The 24,276-nt window shown below is 39.8% G+C and overlaps 1 protein-coding gene across 1 annotated transcript in view; it reads right to left on the bottom strand.

The window, feature by feature from the left end:
• LOC150085740 (NFX1-type zinc finger-containing protein 1-like) overlaps positions 1-18,779 on the bottom strand; it is a 210,176-nt gene extending 191,397 nt beyond the window's left edge. The window contains exons 1-2 of the mRNA XM_090374671.1: positions 18,408-18,779; positions 232-318 (exon numbers count right to left, since the gene is read on the bottom strand). The gene's annotated coding sequence lies outside the window, so the exon portion shown is untranslated. The remainder of the gene's footprint in view (positions 1-231; positions 319-18,407) is intronic.
• Positions 18,780-24,276: the final 5,497 nt, after the last annotated feature.

Here is a 24,276-nt window from a genome sequence, read left to right as displayed (position 1 = left end):
TTTCCAGAAAAAAAGGGCGAGTTTACCTGTGAAACTTCGTCAAATGAATGCTCTTTTGATCCAACCTAGAGGTTTGAAAGGAATTTTTTTAATATGATTGATTTAGCTATCGTTACTTTACAAGGAAGATTTGATCAGATGAATGAAATATTCTCAGCTTTCCACCAAATTTTAAAATCAGAAAACTTCATGAATTTATTTGAAAGTGCAATAGAAACGAAATGTCAATACCTTGAAGGAATTCTCACTGGTGAAGATGGGAGCAGTGACATCGATGCCATAGAGTTACGTCAAGAAATCCAATCTTTGCAGCATGTTCTAAAAGGAAAAAAAAATTGCTTGCTTAGAATTATTGAGATTTATTCGAGAAAAAAATTAGTTGAATTATATCCCAACATCACCATTTCTCTTTGGAATTATTAACATTGGCAAATACGGTTGCATCTGGAGAGAGGAGTTTTTTAAGACTCAAAATGATAAAAATATATTCATCATCAGAAATTTTCAATCCACTGCAGGATGAAGGCCTCTCCAGCAACTTTCCAGTTCCTTCTGTTTTGAGCACTGGCCATCCATTTACTACACAAAAACTCATGAATTTCATCTATCCATCTCCGCCTTTGTCTTCCAGGTTTTCTTCTAGCTCCTCTTGGGTACCATTCTGTTATTTTCTTAGTCCATCTGTCATCATGTCTTCGAGCTGTGTGTCCTGCCCAAGACCATTTTAGTTCTTTAGTTTTGATAAGAATGTCCTTTACTTGAGTTTGCTGCCTAATCATGTGTTTCTCTTCTTATCTAACAGTCTGATTCCCAGTATAATTCGTTCCATTCTTCGCTGCGTAGTTCTCAGCTTCTCTTCCATTCTTTTGGTGAGTGCCCAAGTTTCACTTCCATAAGTCATGGTGGGGAGTATACATTGATTCATTATTTTACGTTTCAGACGAACTGGGATATTGCTCTTCAGTATGTGACTATATTTCCTGAATGCTATCCATCCAAAGTTTATTCTTCTCTTGACTTCCAGCCATTTATCATTATTACAGCTAATAACTTGTCCCAGATAAGTATATGACTCCACCTTTTCAATTACTGCTCCTTCAATCATTATTTCCCTTTCAGTGGCATACTTGTTCACCATTACTTTTGTTTTAGCCATATTCATCTTTAGTCCAAAATCCTTACTAACTGTGCGTAACTGATTAAGATTTACCTCTAATTCTTTGGGATCGTGGCTTATCACCGCAATTTCATCTGCAAATCGTAAATGGTTTAGGTACTCTCCGTTCACATTGACTCCTTTCTGCGACCAGTCTAATCTTCTGAAAGCTTCCTCCAGGGCAGCAGTAAACAGCTTCGGAGATATTGTGTCTCTTTGTCGAACTCCTTTCTCGATATTAAATTTCCTACAGTCTTTGTCTAGTCTAATAAAGGAGGTAGCATTCTCATATATTTTCTTCAAAATCATAATATATGGGGTATCTATGCCTTGTCTTTCCAGTGCCCAAAACATTGCCTTATGCCGTATGGAGTCAAATGCCTTTTCATAATCCACAAATGCCAGGCATAGTGGTGTTTTATATTCATTTGCTTTCTCCATTAGCTGTGATATTACGTGAAGGTGATCCATAGTTGAGAATCCTGTCCTAAAGCCAGCTGCTCTTTCAGTTGATTCTCATCAAGTATTCTTGCTAATCTGTTAGTAATGACCCTTGTGAACAAATTGTAGATGTGGAATAACAAGCTAATTGGTCTATAATTTCCAATATCTGATTTATCTCCTTTCTTATGCAGCAAAACTATGATTGCATTATTCCACTGCTTAGGCATCACACCTTTTCTAATGCACTTTGTGAAGAGCCTTGCCAGTTTTTGTGTTATGTCTCTTCCTCCCAATTTTAACAACTCTACAGTAACTTCATCTTCCCCCGGGGCTTTCCGATTCTTCATTTTCTTCAATGCATGTTCTACCTCATCAGGAAGAATATCGGGTATGTCGTATGTGTTGCTACTTTGCAATCCATCTTCCCCACTGCTGGTATCATTCCTTCGCTCCTTGTATAATTCTCTATAGTAGTCTTCTGCTATTTGAATTATGCCTTCTCTGCTGTTCATAAGTACACCATCGCTATTCTTCAGTTTCAGTATCATTTGTCTTTCTGTATTACTGATCATGGCTGCTGATTTAAATCCTTTGTTTTCCCTTAATGCTTGTTCTACTTTTCTTGTGTTAAATCTTCTTATGTCCTCTATGAGTCTCTTTCTAATGGCTTTGCATAACTCAGTATTCTCAATTTTCTCCCTGTCAGTGTTTTTCTTGCTCTTCATTTGTCGTCTTCGGTTCATCATGACAAGTGTTTCTTGACTAATTTTTTCTTCTTTGGATTTCTTTTTCCCTATAGGTTTCTTAGGCTTTATCACTTTCAGAAAGTTGTAATATTCCTCGTCGATATCTTGGTCCTGAGCAGTCTGCAGAACCTCAAACTTGTTCTTAAGTTCCAGTACATACTGCTTTTTTCTCCTCCTCTGTTATCTCAAAGACCTTTGTATTATTTACTAGAGCCAGTTTTTTCCTTTCAGGAGACAGGAGAGATTGCTTCTACAGGATGGGATACACTTAAATAGAAAGGGTGCAAGAATATTTGCTGATGCTATCGAGGCAGTGTTAGGTGGGTCGGAAAACCTGCTAGCTTGGGGGGATACAAAGACGAATAGATTAACAGTAGCCACTGGCAGAGGTGAAAGAGATTCTTGCACTGCTTCTATTGGAATGAGCAGAAGCCTGAAAAACAAGATTCAGGATATTTCAGAGACTGCTGGGAGTCATTGCGGTACAAATAAACACATGGGTTGTGTTAGGGTAGCTAAGAATAGAAACAGGTGCAGGGTATACTTGTGTGTACACCAATGCTAGGAGTTTAGTAAATAAATTTGATGAATTTGAGGTATTGCTCAAAAACATCAAAGGCAGATATTGTTGGGATATCAGAGACGTGGTGTCACACAGATATAAGGGATGCAGAACTGCAATTTGGGGAGTACAACGTCTACAGAAAGGATAGACAGGATAGGAAGGGGGGAGGGGTTATGCTATTAGTTAAGAAACCACATAAAAACCAAGGAAGTGAAGCCAGTCGACATCGCTGGACAGTGCAGTGTTGAGTCAGTTTGGTGTGACATAAGCATTGGGAGATCAAAATTGAGAGTAGGAGTGTGCTATAGGCCTAACGACTCTGATGAGTATAATAAGGAACTGTACAGGGAAATCAGAGAGTCTTATAACTGGGAGATTTTAATTTCCCAGATATTGACTGGAATTTGGGGGCTGGTTACTCACATCACTAGCAGGGCTTTTGTGGATTTATTGGATGATTGTTTTCTACATCAGCATGTTCGGGAGGCAACTAGAGGGAGTAATACTCTTGATTTGATTAGTGATTCTTCATGCATTAAGAATCTGCAGATAAATGAACCACTAGGTGGCAGTGATCACAGTGTGCTGAAGTGGGAGTTACTGAAAGGGGTAACTACCATTAGGGGTAAAGGGAAGGGTTATTGCTTCCGTAAAGGCGACTACGATGGACTGAGACAGTATTTAAATTCTATACAGTGGGACCAACTGATGATGTTACCAACAGCAAACTCAAAATGGGAAGCATTCAAAGAACTTATCTTGGAAGCTACTAGGCTTTACATACCGACTAAGAAATATTGTTCAAGGTTTAGGCCAAAATGGATGTCAGATGAACTAATGAGGCATATGGCAGAGAAGAAAAATGCATGGGATACTTACAAATTAACACATGACACAGAAGCCTATGATAGATACAAGTTGATATGCAACCAAGTTACAAAGGAGGTTAGGCAGGCGAAGGCAGATTACGAGAAATCCTTGGCAAGGGATGCAAAGAAAAACAGCAAAGAGTTCTTTACTTATGTAAACTCTAGAACGAAGGGGATGAATCAGATTGGTCCACTTGATATTGATGGGTCAACTGTTGATGATCCTGCTCAGGTAGCTAACAAACTAAATGAATATTTTGCATCGACATTCACACATGAGGAGTTATTCAGCAAGGGGAATGCCAGAGGTGTATTCAACTCTAGCAGTAAGCTACAGAATCTTGAAATAACTGGGAGTAAAGTGGAGGAGAAACTGTTGAAGATAAACACAAGAAAGGCACCCGGGGTGGATGGGATCTATCCAGTTATATTAAAAGAGGCAGCAAAGGAAGTAAGCAAACCCTTAGCCATAATTATGAGAGCTTCCTTGGACTCAGGGGAGGTACCCATAGACTGGAAATGTGCAAATGTGACCCCAATTCACAAAGGAGGATCAAAGGCTGACACAAGTAATTATAGACCTGTGAGCTTAACTTCTGTTCCAGGAAAATTAATGGAGGCACTGGTTAAAGAAGCACTGCAGGATCATTTAGACAAGACTTCAGTTATAGCTCAGACACAGCATGGTTTTGTTAAGGGGAAGTCTTGCCTGACCAACTTGATTGGATACTATGATGCAGTCACAAAAGAACTGGATGCAGGGAATAACTTTGATATTATATACTTGGATCTTAGAAAGGCTTTTGATACTGTTGCACATGGAAGACTGCTACACAAATTGGAGCAGTGTGACATTGGAGGCAAATTGCTGCTATGGATAAAGGGGTGGTTGAGGGGGAGAAGTCAGAGAGTGGTAATCAATGGACACTGTTCATCGTGGACTAATGTTATTAGTGGAGTCCCTCAGGGCTCAGTGTTGGGTCCATTATTGTTTTCTGTATTTATAAATGATATTGATGATGGTATATCAAGCTTAATGTCCAAGTTTGAAGATGATACAAAGGTTGGCAGGGTTGTCAAGGACACTACTGCCACTATGCTGCAACAGGATCTGGAAAGGTTGAGCAGATGGGCTGAGAGGTGGCAAATGAAGTTTAACATTGACAAATGTAAAGTACTACACATGGGAAACAGCAACCCCAGAGCAACGTATCAACTCTGTGGTGCTGCACTAACAGTGGTGGAGAATGAAAGGGACTTGGGGGTGATTGTGCAGGCAGATATGAAGTTCTCTGAGCAGTGCAGACGGGCTGCAAGAGTAGCTCATGGAGTATTGTCAATGATATACAGGAATTTTTCCAGCAGGGATAAGGAGGTGATTATTCCATTGTATAAGGCAATGGTCAGGCCACACCTAGAGTACTGTATACAGGTCTGGAGGCCTCATTTCAAGAAGGATGTAGAGCTGCTGGAACGAGTACAGAGAAGGGCAACAAGATTAGTGAATGGAACAAAGGGGTGCTCTTACGAAGAAAGGCTTAAGTTTTGCAAATTACAGTGTCTGGAGACTAGGCACCAGCGAGGTGATCTGATAGAGGTGTATAAAGCCTTGAATGGTTTAAGCATGCTCAATGCTGATGGGATTCTTCCTCTAGCTCAGAAAAATCACCTGAGAGGGCATAAATTCAAATTGAGGAAAGACAGATGTAGGATAGACGTGGGGAAATTTGCCTTTAGCCAGCGGGTGGTTGGTTGGTGGAACAGACTGCCATCCCTTGTGGTGGAGGTTGATAGCCTAAATAAGCTTAAGGCTCAGCTGGACAGGTATTTTGAACGAACAGAGGGGTGAATTGGAAGTGGGTTTTTTTTTTTTTTTTTTTTTGGCTGATGCTGCATAAGCTTGCTTTCTTGCATCAAATGCCTCTACTAATGCTAATGCTTTCTTTTCTTACATCTATATCAAGTGTGCATCTTACCATTCTGTGATCACTTCCAACATTTACCTTGTTCAGGGCAGTAACATCATTCACGATATATCTTCTGTTAGTGAGGATGAAGTCGATTTCATTAGTTGTTAATCCATTTGGACTCTTCCATGTCCACTTTCCGTTCACCCTTTTCTTGAAAAAAGTGTTCATTACTGACAGTCCTTGAGATTCTGCAAATTCCACAAGTCTTTCACCTCTTTTATTTCTTTCACCAATTCCAAAATTTCCTATAGTTCCTCTTTCTGTGCTGTTTTGCCTTTTTCCAACCTTAGCATTGAAGTCCCCCATAATAATAGTGTAGTGGGTTTTCTGCTCATCTAGAAGACTCTCAATTTCGGTGTACATTTCTTCAACTTCGTCATCATCATGGCTCGATGTTGGTGCATAAATCATTATAATCTTTAGCTTGTACCTCTTAGAAAGCTTGAGTATTAGTCTTGACACCCTTGGTGATGTACTTTTGAATTCCAAAATGCTGTTTTTAAAATCTTTATGGACCAGAAACCCAACTCCACCTTCACTCCTTTCACTGTTTCCATTGGTGTACAGCAGATTTCCGCTTGATAAACTTATAAGTGATTCATTTCTTCTTCTTGTTTCAGCCAAACCGATGATATTCCAATTCACATTTTCTAATTCCTTTTCCAGCTCTAAAATATATTCATGAGCAACAATTCGCCAAGAAAAAAATTAATGGATTGGCCATTATGTCAGTAGAACAAGATGTACTAAATCATATAAAAACATTAATGTTATAGACAAATTTATATCAAGTAAATATCATAAGGTAATGATGTGAAACCTTTTAAGTTCATAGAAATAATGAACTAGTCGAGTTTAAATACATCATTATGATTTGAATAATTTTTTGCTGTTTCCTTTATTTTTCAATTTTACGAATTCCACCTTTAATTTTTGTGAGGGGGAGCCTCAGATGAATATTTCCCCCGAAGCTGACAGAAGTCTAGGCACAGTACTGTCGAGTAGACTGGGATTCAATCCCTTGACTGCTAAATAAGGTCAATCTGCTAACCCGCACTGGACCAGTGTGGCAGATTATGGTCCATTTACCTCAACATGAATCGTTGAGGAGACTTCCATCCTGCAGTGGATTGATAACGGCTGCAGTTTACCTTTATTTATTTTATTTTTTTTTCATTGGTGAAATCTCACATGCAAATCCACACTTTGGTTAATATTTCCTTTTGTTAACCCTGGTTTAGAGCTGCTATGTGTTTTGTCATGAACACTACCATACTTTTGGAAAAATATTTATCAAATGAATTATGGCAGTTTATGAAGTACCTCCTTATTTGATAAGAAAGGATTCTTGAAATGCACAAGAGCATTTTTCAAAGATGGAAACTCAAAACCTAAACAGATTAGTAATTCAGTCATGCATTCTGGTATAAAATAAGAGCTTCAAGAAGACAGTTGATGCCCTCAAGTGAATTAAAACAAGAACCCCATCAGGTTCCCAGCTTGGTGCTAGAGAGCAAGTGATGTAAGGAAACAAGCATATTATTTTTTTAAATTTTTTTATGTAAACCCCAAACACGAGAGGCATTAGAACCTATAGTACTTAGTACTGTGCTTGGGTTAGAGGTTGAGAAGACAACAGAAGATATTTGTTGACATTGGACTTGGACTTCTGTAGACTGTCATTTTCAGGAAATACGTATGAAGAAAGGTTGTTCCAGAAAACGGCAGTTGAATGAATAAATGAGGAAGATGAAAAGTTGGTTCTGTGAGTTTGAAGTTGGACAGTAAATGGATGTTGGCTGGTGGCGGCACGTGTTCAGACTGTTTTGAAAGAGAGAGAGCAGGAATTATAAAAGCCAATTCAGAAGAACAGTGCCCATGGAAGTATCTGTAGAAGAGGCATGCAGCAGAAACAGTACGTCTATGAGACAGAGAGTGGAGAGACTCTGTTAGAGATGAATCATTGATTTTTTGATTTTGGTAGTTGTTGGCGCATCGGCTTCTGTGGCCATATTGCACCTCCCAAGGTTTTTGCAGTACTTTGATCCAAGCCCGAGGCGGGAATCGAACCCGCGACCTTTGGGTTGCCGGGCAGGTACTTTACCCACTCGGCTAGCCCGGTCGGCTAGATGAATCATTAATTAACCTAACTGCCCTCTTCTGAATGGAATCAAGAAGCCTAAGAGAGGTTTTGGGGACACCACCCCAGTTGTGGGAACAATATTCCATGACAGGGCGGATTTGCGATTTATACAGAGTGAGTGAGTGAGTTTGGAAGAAAAGTAACACCGAGAGCAAAAGAGAAAACCAAATTTTTTTGATGCAGAGGAAGCAATATTTGTAATGTGCTTGTGCCAAGAGAGATTAGAAGTCAGGGTAATCCCCAAAAGAGATATATCATTTTGCCTAGAAATCGGAGTGTCACTAAAGATAAGCATAGGAGCAGACGAATCCTTTTTGCGAAATATAAGACAAGACTGAGTTTTAGAAGGGTTGAAATCAACTAAGTTGTCTTTGCCCCACTGGAGAATTACTGAAGATTGGCATTTAAGGAATTGGCAGCAGATTTTCGAGAACTTGAAGCTGATTGAGCAGGACAAGGTTTCTCAAAATGGAAAGTTGAATGCAATGTGCTATCATCGGCAAACCTATGGATAGGATTTCCAGTCAATGGAAGAAGGTCATTGATATACAAGAGGAAAAGAGTAGAGGAAAGAACTGAACTTTGGGAGACACCGGCATTAGTGGAGAAGTTAGAAGACAGAGAGCTATCTGTCTTCTAACTTCCATCACCCTCAGTGAGCAATCAGAGAGAAAACTGGATAACCAATTACTAAAAACAGTTGGTAAACCATAAGATGGAAGCTTGTTTAGAAGACCTTTATGCCAAACATGATCGAAAGCCTTTGAGATGTCAAGAGCAACTACTTGTGTTTCACTGAACCTTTCCATTGAATTAGTCCATAAATGGGTAACATAAGCCAGAATATCACCAGTGGATCGACACTGACGGAATCCATACTGGCGATCGTTGATCACACAGCAGGTTTCTAGGTAGTTTAAGAGTTGGTAGTTAATTGATTTCTCCATTACTTTAAAAAGAGTAGAAGTAATTGCAATGGGACGATAATTGGATGGGAGGGATTTGTCACCCTTTTTAGAAACTGGCTGGATATGAGCAAATTTCCAAGCAGAAGGAAAAACACCTTTGGAATAAGAAAGTGAAAAAAGGAGGCAAAGAATAGGAGTAAGTTCAGGAGCACAAGTTTTGAGAACAAGTGGAGAAATACCATTGGCACTTGGACTTAGCATCAAGATTTGTCAAAATCCTTTGACATCCTTTTGACGGAAAACTACAGGAGGCATTGAATGGAGCATATTGGGAATGGTGGGAGGTGTTTTACCAAGATCATTAATACATGAGTTGAAAGAAAAATGGGATGCTAGCAGGTCAGCTTTATCCTTGGCTAAAGTGACAACAGAACCATCTTGTTTGGACAGAGGCGGGAACAGAGATGGGCAAAAGTTGCAGCCAATAGCTTTGGCAAGAGACCAGAATGCTTGGCTACCATTAAGGCAAGAAGCAAGTTTTCTACCCTTAGCCTGTTCAAACTCTAGTTTGGACTGATTAATAACTGCTTTACAATTGTTGTGAGTTTTGGTGTAGGCAGAAAATGAAACTGAAGAATTAGAAACAAGCCAATCACGATATGCAACATTCTTCTCTTGAACATTTATTGGAAAACCAAGGTTTAGATAAAGGATGAGATTTTAAAGTGGAGTGTGGGATAAAGGTTTCCATTCCTGCAAGAGTAATTTCACTAACACGATCTGAGCAAACGTTGACATCAGAGGTTTTGAAACAGTAATCCGACCAAGGAAAAGAAGAAAAGATATCTCGCAGGTCATCCCATTTTGCATTCTTGTAATGCCAAACAACAAGAGGTTGGGAATAGCCATGAGATAAAGGTTCCATTGGAGAACAGACAATCACCAAGTTGTGATATGAAGTCCCTAAAGGACCTCTCACTTCGACCTTGTACTTAGAAGGGTTGTTTGTGAGAAAAAGACCAAGCGTATTGGCTGTATGATTAGGATTCTCCAGTATTCTTGTAGGTAAATGAACAACCTGTGGAAGGTCATTAGTAATTTGAAAGCCTCAGCATCTTGACCAGATGGGTCCGTGTGATTAGAAATTGGAAACCAGCTGGAGTTGTGAGCATTAAAATCACCAAGGAAAATTACCTCACTGTTAGGAAAGTTGGACTGGAGATTATCAGCAGTGATTCTTCATGCATTAAGAATCTGCAGATAAATGAACCACTAGGAGGCAGTGATCACAGTGTGCTGAAGTGTGATTTACTCAAAGAGGTAACTACCATTAGGGGTAAAGGGAAGGGTTATTGCTTCCGTAAAGGCGACTACGATGGACTGAGACAGTATTTAAATTCTATACAGTGGGACCAAACTGATGATGTTACCAACAGCAAATTCAAAATGGGAAGCATTCAAAGAACATATCTTGGAAGCTACTAGGCTTTACATACCGACTAAGAAATATTGTTCAAGGTTTAGGCCAAAATGGATGTCAGATGAACTAATGAGGCATATGGCAGAGAAGAAAAATGCATGGGATACTTACAAATTCACACATGACACGGAAGCCTATGATAGATACAAGTTGATATGCAACCAAGTTACAAAGGAGGTTAGGCAGGCGAAGGCAGATTACGAGAAATCCTTGGCAAGGGATGCAAAGAAAAACAGCAAAGAGTTCTTTACTTATGTAAACTCTAGAAGGAAGGGGATGAATCAGATTGGTCCACTTGATATTGATGGGTCAACTGTTGATGATCCTGCTCAGGTAGCTAACAAACTAAATGAATATTTTGCATCGACATTCACACATGAGGAATTATTCAGCAAGGGGAATGCCAGAGGTGTATTCAACAACTCTAGCAGTAAGCTACAGAATCTTGAAATAACTGGGAGTAAAGTGGAGGAGAAACTGTTGAAGATAAACACAAAAAAGGCACCCGGGATGGATGGGATCTATCCAGTTATATTAAAGGAGGCAGCAAAGGAAGTAAGCAAACCCTTAGCCATAATTATGAGAGCTTCCTTGGACTCAGGGGAGGTACCCATAGACTGGAAATGTGCAAATGTGACCCCAATTCACAAAGGAGGATCAAAGGCTGACACAAGTAATTATAGACCTGTGAGCTTAACTTCTGTTCCAGGAAAATTAATGGAGGCACTGGTTAAAGAAGCACTGCAGGATCATTTAGACAAGACTTCAGTTATAGCTCAGACACAGCATGGTTTTGTTAAGGGGAAGTCTTGCCTGACCAACTTGATTGGATACTATGATGCAGTCACAAAAGAACTGGATGCAGGGAATAACTTTGATATTATATACTTGGATCTTAGAAAGGCTTTTGATACTGTTGCACATGGAAGACTGCTACACAAATTGGAGCAGTGTGACATTGGAGGCAAATTGCTGCTATGGATAAAGGGGTGGTTGAGGGGGAGAAGACAGAGAGTGGTAATCAATGGACACTGCTCATCGTGGACTAATGTTATTAGTGGAGTCCCTCAGGGCTCAGTGTTGGGTCCATTATTGTTTTCTGTATTTATAAATGATATTGGTGATGGTATATCAAGCTTAATGTCCAAGTTTGCAGATGATACAAAGGTTGGCAGGGTTGTCGAGGACACTACTGACACTATGCTGCTGCAACAGGATCTGGAAAGGTTGAGCAGATGGGCTGAGAGGTGGCAGATGAAGTTTAACATTGACAAATGTAAAGTACTACACATGGGAAACAGCAACCCCAGAGCAACGTATCAACTCTGGGAATTATAGGAATTTTTCTAGCAGGGATAAGGAGGTGATTATTCCATTGTATAAGGCAATGGTCAGGCCACACCTAGAGTACTGTATACAGGTCTGGAGGCCTCATTTCAAGAAGGATGTAGAGCTGCTGGAACGAGTACAGAGAAGGGCAACAAGATTAGTGAATGGAACAAAGGGGTGCTCTTACGAAGAAAGGCATAAGTTTTGCAAATTACAGTGTCTGGAGACTAGGCACCAGCGAGGTGATCTGATAGAGGTGTATAAAGCCTTGAATGGTTTAAGCATGCTCAATGCCAATGGGATTCTTCCTGTAGCTCAGAAAAATCACCTGAGAGGGCATAAATTCAAATTGAGGAAAGACAGATGTAGGATAGACATGCGGAAATTTGCCTTTAGCCAGCGGGTGGTTGGTTGGTGGAACAGACTTCCATCCCTTGTGGTGGAGGTTGATAGCCTAAATAAGTTTAAGGCTCAGCTGGACAGGTATTTTGAACCAACAGAGGGGTGAAGTGGAAGTGGGTTTTTTTTTTGGCTGATGCTGCATAAGCTTGCTTTCTTGCATCAAATGCCTCTACTAATGCTAATGCTAAAAATCACCAAGGAAAATTACCTCACTGTTAGGAAAGTTGGACTGGAGAAAGTCAAGTTGCAAAGAGAGGAAGTCAAAGAGCTCCAAGTGATTAGTGGAGTTGGGAGAACGGTGGAGACAACAAATGAATTTGACACAATGAGGTAGAGAGATTTTAAGCCAGAGAAGATCAAAAAGAGGAGATTCCAAATTGCCAAGTCTCTGACAGGAAATATCAGGACAGTCATATGCACAAGTACCACTTTTGAGGTGAAAGGAATCATACGGCGAATAATTTGGGCATCTGAGATGAGCAGTAGTTGAATCAACCGATAACTGAGATTCTGTCAGAAAAAGTACATGGGGTTTAGCAGACTGCAAGTGGAAATGGGCATCGTTGAGATTAGAATTGAGACCACATATATTTGTGAAATGAATTAGGAAGTGCTTGGGAGGTTTAGATCTTTTCGCATATAAGCTTGCTCTATTAGTTTGACAATTCTTGGTGTATTCAATAATAAGAAAAAGTGGGTGGGACATGCTGTATGAAGTAATGAAATTTTTGGATATGGCGTACACATGGTAAGAATATACCCAGATCCTTGACATAACGTGGCCTCGACAATGCTTCCCGCATACCCACTACTCGGACTCCCTCCAGTAACTATCTGGCAGAGTAGAGGTAGCAAGATTATACACTAGTTGATCCGGAAGCCTCCTAGAGAGTTACCAATAGGTTCGGTCCGGTGTACTAACCGGACCGAACCTTTTGTTTCGGCCGGCCTGCGAACACTGTTTTAGAGCTGTACCCTCAAAATGTAAGGAATATTGGATCTCGCCACGATGTTCATCATAACCTCAAAAGTCATCAATCATACTGTATGGTAGAAGAGATAGGGAAGGGTTGACCGGAACTTAGCTCTAGAGACTAAACATGGGTTCCACCATTTCAGGCCTCCAATAAGCAAAGTAGTGGTATTGCATCGGTTGATGAGAGTCATCTACAGCATTAAACAAAAAAAAAAAAAAAAACCTTCACCTGTCAATTCCCTTTAATGATCTGTCTAATTCTTCCTTAAATTTTTTCAAACTACCCACTTTACAACAGCAGATTGAAGTTTGCTGCAACAGTCAGCTGCCCTCTAGCTGAAAGCAAATTTATTCACAACTGTCCTCAATTTAAATTTGTGCCCCCTTTTATCTGTTGTCTCCACTAGAGCAAGGCTATACCATCAACATTGAGCTTTCTAAATCCATTCAATACTTTAAATGCACTGAATAAAGTTTCTTCATAGATACTTGGTTTCCAGATGTTGCATTTCGTAGGGGTGAAGTTTTTTTTGTTCCCACCCACTGATCATGTAGCTTTTCTCTACACATATTCCAACAGAACCACACGTCCTAAAATAAGGCTTCCAGATGTATGCAATACTCAAGATGTGCCATTACTATTCCTTATATAACAGAATAATTACCTCCTTATTCCTACTTGCAAAATTCCTGTATATCATTGACAAAACCAACATGTTGGTACAAATAATGTAAAAATAAGTGATCTGAATATTTATTTAACAGGTTCAGCAGTGGCATATGATGCAAGGAAGCAAACTTATACAGCATCAGCCCAAAAAAAAAAACACTTCCCATTTCAGCTATCCATTGCTTCCAGGTATTTATTCAATTTTTGCTTGAATTTATTTAAAGCTATCAACTTACCAACAACAACAGATGGAAGTTTGTTCCAGCAATCAAAACTGTCTAGCTAAAGGCAAATTTCCACATATCTGCACATCTTTTCATTCAAAGCCATAAACACTTTAATCAGATCACTTCACTGGTGTGTAGCCTCCAGACACAGTAATTTGCAAAACTAAAGCCTTTCTTGGTAAGAGCACCCCATTATTCCCCTCACCAATCTTTACTGCCTTTTACTGTACTCATTCCAGCAGCTCTACATCCTTCCTAAAATGAGGCATCCAGACATGTATGCAGTACTCAAGATGTGGCCTGACCATTGTCTTATACAGTAGGATAATCACCTTATTCCTGCTAACAAAATTTCTGCACATCATCGACAAAACCCCATGAGCTATACTGCCAGCTTGTATGCACTACTCAGAGAACTTCATATCCGACTGCACAATCAGCCCCAGGTCTTTTTTCATTTTCTACTACCAACACTGAACCCTAAGTGTTGTAGTAGTAGTAATGGAAAATGATGCAAGAAAGCAAGCTTATATAGCATCTGCCAAAAAAAAACAAAAAAAAAAAAACACAGTTCACCCATCCCTATTCTCCAAGATTTTGTCTACTTCTCCCTTGAATTTATTCAACCCATCCACTTCCGCAACAACAACAGAAGAAGCCTGTTCCAACACTCAACCACCCACTAGCTGAAGGCAAAATTCTGCACATCTACATGCCACCATCCATAATCACCTCCTTCTCCAACAAGAATTTAGGTTTCCCTCATATGTGTAGTCTCAGAAAGTGGAAGAATATCATTAACATTCAGCTTACACAATCCATTCAAGGCTTTAAACACCTCAATCAGATCTCCATGCAAGTGCCTGGTCTCGAAATGCTGAAATTTGCAGATTTGAAGCCTTCCTATGTAAGAGCAACCTTTTGTTCACTTCACCAATCTGGTTGCCCCTCCCTCTCTACCTGTTCCAGCAGATCTGCATCTATCCTAAAGTGAGGCCTCCAGACCTGTATACAGTTGTCAAGATGTAGCTTAACCATGTTCTTATACAAAGGGATAATCACCTCCTCATTCCTGCTAGCAAAGTTTCTGTGTATCACTGACAAAACCTCATGAGCTGTCCTTGCAGAATGTCTGCACTGTCTCGAGAATTTCATGTCTGACTGCACAATTACTCCCAGGTCTTTTTCATTCTCCACTACCCTCAGTGTGATACAACACAGTTAATAAGTTACTCTGGGGGTTACTGCTACCCATGTGCAGTACCTTGCATTTGTCAATGTTAAACTTCAACTGCCATTTCTCAAATCATGTGCCTAAATTTTCTAGATCCTGTTGCAGTAGCATACTGTCTTTGACTATTCTGAAAATCTTTGTATCATCTGCAAATGTGCCTGATATGCCTTCATCAACATCATTGATAAATACAGAAAACAGCAATGGGCCAACATTAAACCCTGGGGACACGACTGATAACACTAGTCCATGAAGAGCAGTGGTCACTGATTACCACTCTGTCTTTTCCCACTTAACCATTCCTCTATCTATATCAGTAACTTGCTCTTAATGCCACACTGTTTTAATTTGTTTGGCAGTCTTTTATATACAATATCTTGGAATCTTTCCTTGAATCCAAGTATATGATATCAAAATATTTTTTGCATCCGGTTCCTTTGTGACCACATCTTAATACCCAATCAAACTGGTCAGACAAGATTTCCTCTCAACAAACCCATGCTTTGTCTGAACCTTGTCTAGATGATCCACTTCTTACTTCTTTAAAGGGGGAGGGGGGCTCCAGTCTGACCAATCTGATTAGCTACTATGATGCAGTAACAAAGAAACTGAATGCAAATAATACATTTTGTGTCATATTTTAGATTTCTTATTATTAGTCATATAGTGCAAAGAAGCCTGAAGCTTATGCTGCACCAGCCAAAAAATATTTCTGAGTTACCCTGAGAGAAAGAGAATAATTGCCAAGAAAGAGAAGAATGATATCCAGATCAGGACCCTGGGTGTGCCAAGCCATACTAACCAGGTGTGAGCCCCCTGTTAAAGCTTTTGAAACTGCTCCACATGAAAGAATGCTGTAGAAATTAGAGAGGTTAAGTGGAAGAAGACAGAGGGTGGTTATAAGTAGGCAGTGCTCCTCTTTCTCTAAGTTAAGCAGTATGAAATGACAGAATAGCATTAGTATTAGTAGTTTGCAAATGATGCAAGTAAGCAACCTTATACAGCATGAGTAAAAGAAAAGGACCTACACTTGTCATACCTATTCCAACAGCTCTTACAATTTGCATAATTCTTCCTCAAATTTATTCCAACTACCCATTCTACAACACCAGATGGAAGGCTCTGTTTCAACAATCAATTACCCACTGGGTTGAAGTCAAATGTGCGTGTAGTCTAAACAAGAGAAAGGATGCCACCAGCATTGAGCTTACCAAATTGATTCAAAGCCTTAAACACCTCAATCAGAACACTTCACAGGTGTCCAAATGATGCAATTACAGAACTGAAGCCATTCTTGGTAAGAGAATCCTTTTGTTCCTTTCACAAATATTTTTGCTCTTCTCTGTGCACCGTTCCAACAGATCAACATCCTACACAAAATGAAGCATCCAAAGTAGTAAGCAGTACTCAAAATGTGGCCTAACTATTACCTTTTGCAATCGGATAATCTCCTCCTTATCACCGCTGGCAAAATTTCTGTATATCACTGACAAAATCCCATGAGTAAAAGAAACTGTCCTAGTCTGCATTATCTACAGAACTTCACATCTCACTGCACAATGATGCAGGTGCATTATAGCCAATGCAGCTTATGGACCATTAAACCCCCATAGCAACAAGAAAAAAACAACTGCACAATGACTCACTAATCACGTGCAGATGTGGAGGTGAACAGTCACATCTGCATGTAGCTCGCTTGCTTGTAGATGACGAACAGACACTGCAGGACAACATCGCTGGATTTGGATTTATATCACTGCTTACAATGGATTTTTGGAATCTTAAAGAATGCAGATAATACAAAGCAAGTCCTATCAGGTAAGAATACTTTTAGTGATAACCTTAGCCCATTTCTGGATTTCTGAGTATTTTTAATCGTGGTATGTTTGCTGTAGCGAGCATACTGTTGCACACTTAGATTGTTTAACTACTCAGAGATTCAAAGATATTGTATTAGCTGTAAAAGTATTCATAAATATTTACCCCAGGGGCTCACATCTGGTGAGTATGGGCTTAGCACACCCAAGGTCCTGAGCTGGATATCATCATTCTCTTTCTTGGTGATTCCTTTCTACTTCTGACTTGTTCTTTCTTTCTCTCTCTCTCAGGGTAACTCCGAAATTTTTTTTGGCTGTTGCAGCATAAGCCTCAGGCTTCCTTGCATCATATGGCTAATAATAATAATTCTGTTTTGTGTGGAGAATTTGGCAACAGCCTTAAATTAGAGTTTATATAGAAATTTGAGGCATGTTTTTTTGTTCATAGCAGAAAACGTATGCAATTTTCGACCCGCCCCCAAACAAAAATCATCAAGAACTTCGACTTAAATCGCCCAAACCCAATAAATTATACATCGCTGGACTCGTTTAGACAGTCAACTAACTACATACAAGAGACGGTCAAAATAATAGCGCTAACGGCACATTGGGATCGTGTTACATGCATCGCCGAAAAAAAGAAAACGGCAAATCACGTGATTACTCTATTTGAAGAGCATGCTCCAAAAAGTTTAAATTCCAAGCAGGGAAATTAAAAATGAAAGCGTTAAAAATATAACGAAACTATATTTTTTAATTCTTTATGAATTGCTGAAAGTTCTTCGGAAAACACAGAGATGGGGAAAATAAAGGATGACAAATAAAGACAGAAAAAATGGTCAGCGACACGCGGGGGCGGTCACTCGTTTTCCCAAAAGGAGGAGGGCGAAGAGAGTCTAAAGCAAGGTCAGAGAAATCCTAAGCTTTAATCATTATGTAGCACACAGAGTAATAAGAGAAATTATTATTGCTCCGTGATGTAGCAATAAGTAAATCTACATTATTTTGGTAATGGGGATATAGCTCCCACACATTATTTTTTTAGCCCTGACGACAGGCATGCTCCTTCAGAACAATGGAAGCGCTCTCCAATACCCTCACGGTGCAACGCTAAAGGTAATACTGTATTAACAAACTGCGTTTCATTTTTATTTTTTGTTCTTTTCTCAAAGCACGCTCTCACAGTACTCGTCTTTTGCGAGCCTAATTCCGTAATTATTATTACTAGCCATATAGTGCAAGGAAGCCTGAGGATTATGCTGCACCAGCTAAAAATATTTCCGAGTTACCCTGAGAGTGAGTCAGAAGTAGAAGGGAATCACCAAGAGATTGATGATATCCAGCTCAGAACCCTGGGTGTGCCAAGCCCATACTCACCAGATGTGAGCCTCTAGTGTAAAATCATGTTAGGTTAGTGTGTAATGTACTAATTATTCTAAAAACAAGCTTACTCGAGGATTATTGTACTTACACTTATGATAAATAATGTTTGAAATCCATAAATTGAGATATATCCATATATGATAATCATAATTCTTTCCAGAAGTTCGCAACGTTATTACCAGCACTCAAATACTGAAACCAAAACTAAAAATCATTACTTCCAACTGTTTTCCACGTGACTACAGAACAGTAACATGCACGTGATTAAACATCACAGAAACCATTGTTTCTCAAAGCACGCTCTCTCTCTGTACTCCTTTTTTGCCACCCTAATTCCGTATTTAGTGGAAAATCAAACCACAGAGTAGTAAGATATTACTCTGACAGAAACTATGCAAATGCAGTTTCATGCATTAATGTGAAAAAACCTGTTTGTTTCGTGTTGTTTCACATTCAATTTCGCGACAGTGTTTGTTCGGCCGTTCCAGACAGTGGCATTCCCAGGGGCTATAACCCCCTCTTACGATAAAACTAATGTGGACTTTTGACTTGCATGATGATTAAAGCTTTGTAACTCTAATTTAATGCCCCGCCCCTTCGGAAAATCCTGATTCCCCTGAAAACCGTTTGGTTAGTGACCAGTGTTTCTCAGCCTGTGTGCCGCTAGTATGTTTCAAGTGTGCCACGGAAAATTCAAATTAATAAATCTAACTTTTATAATAAAAAATAATTAAAACAAAAAAATCATTTATTTATGCTCCGCCCATTTGAGTGTCTTCCGGCGTCAATTAGGAATCAGAACGTGACGTCACGTTTTGATTCCTAGCACAGCACTCCCCAGCTTCGTAATACACGACTTACGGAAATTCGACTTTGCAGAAGTTTTGGCCGGCCAGTGCAAACTTTAAAAAAATCGTGTAAAAGTATCTTGCATCCCGTAGGAATAAATGGAAGTATTGTGAAATTATCGTAATGTGAATCCAATAACACATTTGTTTTTTTTTGTTGTTTTTTTTTTTTTTTGTTAAATCATTCCAAGACCTCGGAAGTTGAAAATTTCGCTATATAACTAAGCCACAGTATTTATCTCTGTAAAATGTCAATTTTATAATGAAAATTGCATTACACTTTCATCGTTATCATATGTTACGTTATAAGAATCAATTTTGAACGGCTTTGTTGATATTTTTCTAAAGAACATTTCTTTGTGCATACACACAATGGCTATAATCCAGTTCTTGGGTACAAATTGTTCTGCGCAGTCGGCGTGGTCTTAAACAGAGATATTGTACGGTCGAGTTCTGTGATTGGATGATTATTATGAATGACTTTGCTATCGTTTCTCTTAGGGGTGTTTATCACTCTCCTTACCACGGTTTTTGTAGCGGAAAACGAGTTCCCTGTTTAAAAAACAGCGGTAAGGGATATTCTAACAACAGATTATGCCGAGCCCTCGCTAGAATTAGTCTTAGTTAGGCCGTTTATCAATCCCCTTACCGATGTTTTTATAGCGTAAAATGAGTTCTATTCAAAAACAGCGGTAGGAGATATTTTAACAAAGATTAGTTTTTACGCGACTACGGACGGGATTTAAATAAAAAGGTAGTTATTTTTAAAAATTTGTAATTATTTTTACTGATTTTAATTGTGTATTGCCGTTTTATTTTATCTTTATTTAGACTTCTCATTAGCAAGGGCACATGATGTAAGAAAACAAGTTTATATATCATCAAAAAAAAAAAAAAACAGCCCCGTCTCATTTCATCCATCCACTCCCTCCAAATGTTTGTCTAGTTCTGCCTTGAATCTGTTTAAGTTATGAACTTCTACAATGACAGATGGAAGTTTGTTCCAGGAATCAACCACCTGCTGGCTAAAGGCAAACTTCTGCACATCAATCCTACAACTGTGTTAGGTGGGTCGGAAAACTGCTAGCTTGGGGGGAGACAAAGACCAATAGATTGACAGTAGCCACTGGCAGAGGTGAAAGAGATTCTTGCACTGCTTCTATTAGAATGAGCAGAAGCCTGAAAAACAAGATGCATGGTATTTCAGAGACTGCTGGGAGCCATTGCGGCACAAGTAAACACATGGGTTGTGTTAGGGTAGCTAAGAATAGAAACAGGTGCAGGTATACTTGCGTGTACACCAATGCTAGGAGTTTAGTAAATAAATTTGATGAATTTGAGGTATTGCTCAAAACATCGAAGGCAGATATTGTTGGGATATCAGAGACGTGGTGTCACACAGATATAAGGGATGCGGAACTGCAATTTGGGGAGTACAACGTCTACAGAAAGGATAGGAAGGGGGGAGGTGTTATGCTATAAGTTAAGAAACACATAAAAACCAAGGAAGTGAAGCCAGTCGACATCGCTGGACAGTGCAGTGTGGAGTCAGTTTGGTGTGACATAAACATTGGGAGATCAAAATTGAGAGTAGGAGTGTGCTATAGGCCTAATGACTCTGATGAGTATAATAAGGAACTGTACAGGGAAATAGAGTGGGCCAGTAAATCAGAGTGTCTTATAATGGGAGATTTTAATTTCCCAGATATTGACTGGAATTTGGGGGCTGGTTACTCACACACTAGCAGGGCTTTTGTGGATTTATTGGATGATTGTTTTCTACATCAGCATGTTCGGGAGGCAACTAGAGGGAGTAATACTCTTGATTTGATTATCAGCAGTGATTCTTCATGCATTAAGAATCTGCAGATAAATGAACCACTAGGTGGCAGTGATCACAGTGTGCTGAAGTGGGATTTACTCAAAGAGGTAACTACCATTAGGGGTAAAGGGAAGGGTTATTGCTTCCGTAAAGGCGACTACGATGGACGGAGACAGTATTTAAATTCTATACAGTGGGACCAACTGATGATGTTACCAACAGCAAATTCAAAATGGGAAGCATTCAAAGAACTTATCTTGGAAGCTACTAGGCTTTACATACCAACTAAGAAATATTGTTTAAGGTTTAGGCCAAAATGGATGTCAGATGAACTAATGAGGCATATGGCAGAGAAGAAAAATGCATGGGATACATACAAATTAACACATGACACAGAAGCCTATGATAGATACAAGTTGATATGCAACCAAGTTACAAAGGAGGTTAGGCAGGCAAAGGCAGATTACGAGAAATCCTTGGCAAGGGAGGCAAAGAAAAACAGCAAAGAGTTCTTTACTTATGTAAACTCTAGAAGGAAGGGGATGAATCAGATTGGTCCACTTGATATTGATGGGTCAAGTGTTGATCCTGCTCAGGTAGCTAACAAACTAAATGAATATTTTGCATCGACATTCACACATGAGGAGTTATTCAGCGAGGGGAATGCCAGAGGTGTATTCAACTCTAGCAGTAAGCTACAGAATCTTGAAATAACTGGGAGTAAAGTGGAGGAGAAACTGTTGAAGATAAACACAAGAAAGGCACCCGGGGTGGATGGGATCTATCCAGTTATATTAAAGGAGGCAGCAAAGGAAGTAAGCAAACCCTTAGCCATAATTATGAGAGCTTCCTTGGACTCAGGGGAGGTACCCATAGACTGGAAATGTGCAAATGTGACCCCAATTCACAAAGGAGGATCAAAGGCTGACACAAGTAATTATAGACCTGTGAGCTTAACTTCTGTTCCAGGAAAATTAATGGAGGCACTGGTTAAAGAAGCACTGCAGGATCATTTAGACAAGACTTCAGTTATAGCTCAGACACAGCATGGTTTTGTTAAGGGGAAATCTTGCCTGACCAACTTGATTGGATACTATGATGCAGTCACAAAAGAACTGGATGCAGGGAATAACTTTGATATTATATACTTGGATCTTAGAAAGGCTTTTGATACTGTTGCACATGGAAGACTGCTACACAAATTGGAGCAGTGTGACATTGGAGGCAAATTGCTGCTATGGATAAAGGGGTGGTTGAGGGGGAGAAGACAGAGAGTGGTAATCAATGGACACTGCTCATCGTGGACTGATGTTATTAGTGGAGTCCCTCAAGGCTCAGTGTTGGGTCCATTATTGTTTTCTGTATTTATAAATGATATTGATGATGGTATATCGGGCTTAATATCCAAGTTTGCAGACGATACAAAGGTTGGCAGGGTTGTCAAGGACACTACTGACACTATGCTGCTGCAACAGGATCTGGAAAGGTTGAGCAGATGGGCTGAGAGGTGGAAAATGAAGTTTAACATTGACAAATGTAAAGTACTACACATGGGAAACAGCAACCCCAGAGCAACGTATCAACTCTGTGGTACAACACTGACAGTGGTAGAGAATGAAAGGGACTTGGGGGTGGTTGTGCAGGCAGATATGAAGTTCTCTGAGCAGTGCAGACGGGCTGCAAGAGTAGCTCATGGAGTATTGTCAATGATATACAGGAATTTTTCCAGCAGGGAAAAGAAGGTGATTATTCCATTGTATAAGGCGATGGTCAGGCCACACCTAGAGTACTGTATACAGGTCTGGAGGCCTCATTTCAAGAAGGATGTAGAGCTGCTGGAACGAGTACAGAGAAGGGCAACAAGATTAGTGAATGGAACAAAGGGGTGCTCTTACGAAGAAAGGCTTAAGTTTTGCAAATTACAGTGTCTGGAGACTAGGCACCAGCGAGGTGATCTGATAGAGTTGTATAAAGCCTTGAATGGTTTAAGCATGCTCAATGCTGATGGGATTCTTCCTCTAGCTCAGAAAAATCACCTGAGAGGGCATAAATTCAAATTGAGGAAAGACACATGTAGGATAGACGTGCGGAAATTTGCCTTTAGCCAGCGGGTGGTTGGTTGGTGGAACAGACTTCCATCCCTTGTGGTGGAAGTTGATAGCCTAAATAAGTTTAAGGCTCAGCTGGACAGGTATTTTGAACGAACAGAGGGGTGAAGTGGAAGTGGTTTTTTTTTTTTTTTTTTTTGGCTGACGCTGCATAAGCTTGCTTTCTTGCATCAAATGCCTCTACTAATGCTAATGCTAACTGTCTTTCCTCAATTTGAATTTATGCCCTCTCAGGTGATTATTCTGAGCAAGAGGAAGAGCCCCATTAGCACTGAGCATGTTCAAACCATTCCAAGCTTTATACACCTCAATCAGATCACCTCGCAGCTGCCTAGTCTCCAAACACTAATTTGCAAAACTTAAGCCTTTCTTCATAAGAGCATCCCTTTGTTCCATTCACTAATCTTGTTGTCCTTTTCTGTACTCGTTCCAACAGCTCTACATCCTTCTTAAAATGAGGCCTCCAGAACTGTATACAGTACTCAAGGTGTGGCCTGACCATCATCTTATACAAGGGGATAATCACCTCCTTATCCCTGCTAGAAAAATTCCTGTATGTCATTGACAAGACACCATGAGCTACTCGTGCAGACTGTGTGCACTGGTCAGAAAACATCCTATCTCCCTGCACAATTACCCACAGGTCCTTTTCATTCATTACCACTGTCAGTGTTGTACCTCAGAGTTGATACGTTATTCTGGGGTTACTGCTTTTCATATGTAGTACTTTACATTCATCAATGTTAACTACTTTTGCCCAGACTGTATTTTAAATGCATCAAATCCACCTACAACAAACTGTTCAGCACACCGACATCTTATAATGGACCCAAAACTCAATTCACAGAACATCTGAATGGAATCAAAGAAAACACCAACGGAATATTGATCTTTATCCTGGCATAACAGGAATCTTTCGACGTTCACAAAGGAAATTCTCTTACAAACCCACCAACCAAAAGGACTTTTCTACAATAGACAGAATAACTCCAAGCAATCCGTGAGCTGCATGAATCCCTGTGCCTCCTCTCATCCCCGAACTTGAGAAGATGATCCAAAATCACTGCCCAGCATGAGTCACTGCTCATTGCTTACAAGTTATTCATGGCCGAAGATTTAATTGCTGACGCTGGGCCCTTGCCCAGTATGGGATCCACTCACCTGCTGGCACATCTCCTC

This window comes from Mastigoproctus giganteus, chromosome 5 (assembly GCF_048544385.1).
Source record: "Mastigoproctus giganteus isolate SK-2022 chromosome 5, ASM4854438v1, whole genome shotgun sequence".
In the NCBI taxonomy this organism is placed as follows: domain Eukaryota; kingdom Metazoa; phylum Arthropoda; class Arachnida; order Uropygi; family Thelyphonidae; genus Mastigoproctus; species Mastigoproctus giganteus.
The sequence above is the reverse complement of the archived record's forward strand: the minus strand, read 5'-3'. Positions and strand labels throughout refer to the sequence as shown.